Below are 1,094 nucleotides of genomic sequence, written 5' to 3' on the forward strand. Positions count from 1 at the left end.
AGCTCACCGAAGCACCATCTCAAAGCTTTTTGCCAGCTCTCTGCGGGAGAGCCGGGGGCACTGCACTGCGAGTCAGAGTCCGCCCCCTACCCTGCTGCCCCCCGCCCCCAGCCTGAAGGATTAGCGACATACTCAGACGGCACTTCTCACCCCCACCCCCTGGTTCGCGGTTGTCTTTCTCTGCCGGTGCTCACACCAACCAGACCAGAAACCCGTAACCGCTCGTTTCTTTGCTGGGACCAAGTACAACATTGTCTTCGCATCTTCTAACCGGCAGGCGGGCGGAGGGGAAAGCACCGCGCACCTCCACGCCCAGCTCGGCGTGAGCGTGGAAACAGCCGCGCACCTTGACCTGCAGGCAGGGTACTGGTCACTGTGACATTGAGAAAGAAAGAGGATCTGGAGCACTTAACCTTAGCACAGAGGGGGCCAGATCCCCACACCTGTCAACAGTGACGTCCAGTGTGGTCGATGTCGCCGTTTCTCTCGGGACAACCGGCCCCTCTCTCTGGGAATTCACCCTCGGGGCCGCCCCGCCTACTCCCTCCCACAAACTCGGCGGGGCTGGTGAAGAGAAGGGTGACCCTCAGGGTGCGCGGGGGGGCGGGGGGACTTGGTGAAGCCGGCTGGCCGCTCCCCACCCTCTCACCTCCCTGGCTGGGCAGCCCAGGGCCGCCGAAGGCGTGAGAAGTGGGGAGGGCAGCGCCTCGGACGCCAGGCTGACTGACGGCTGCGGAGAAAGTCCCCAGGACTGTGACCCCGGCGGGGGGAGGAGGGCGAGATGAGGCAGATGCGCAGGAAGATGCTGTGATGGGACCGGGGGAAAAGCACCAACCCCAAACCACACGCTCGTGTTTCTCAGCCCAAGTTCCTCGAGGGCGGCCGAAGGACCCCAAAGACTGCGCTGCGCCTCCCTGACCCACCACCCCCACCCCAGCGTCGCCTCTGGTGGCTGGGCTTCGAGTTCCCTCCCGGGAAGCGCGCGACCCCAGCGGAAAACTGAGGCAGGGGTGGGATTTGGGAGCCCGAGGTGCGGCGAGCGGGCGGGAGAGGAGGAAATGAGGCGGGGTGGGAGAAGGCGGGGCGGGGCCAGC

The sequence above is a fragment of the Trichechus manatus genome, unplaced genomic scaffold (assembly GCF_000243295.1).
Source record: "Trichechus manatus latirostris isolate Lorelei unplaced genomic scaffold, TriManLat1.0 scaffold00187, whole genome shotgun sequence".
Classification (NCBI taxonomy): Eukaryota; Metazoa; Chordata; class Mammalia; order Sirenia; family Trichechidae; genus Trichechus; species Trichechus manatus.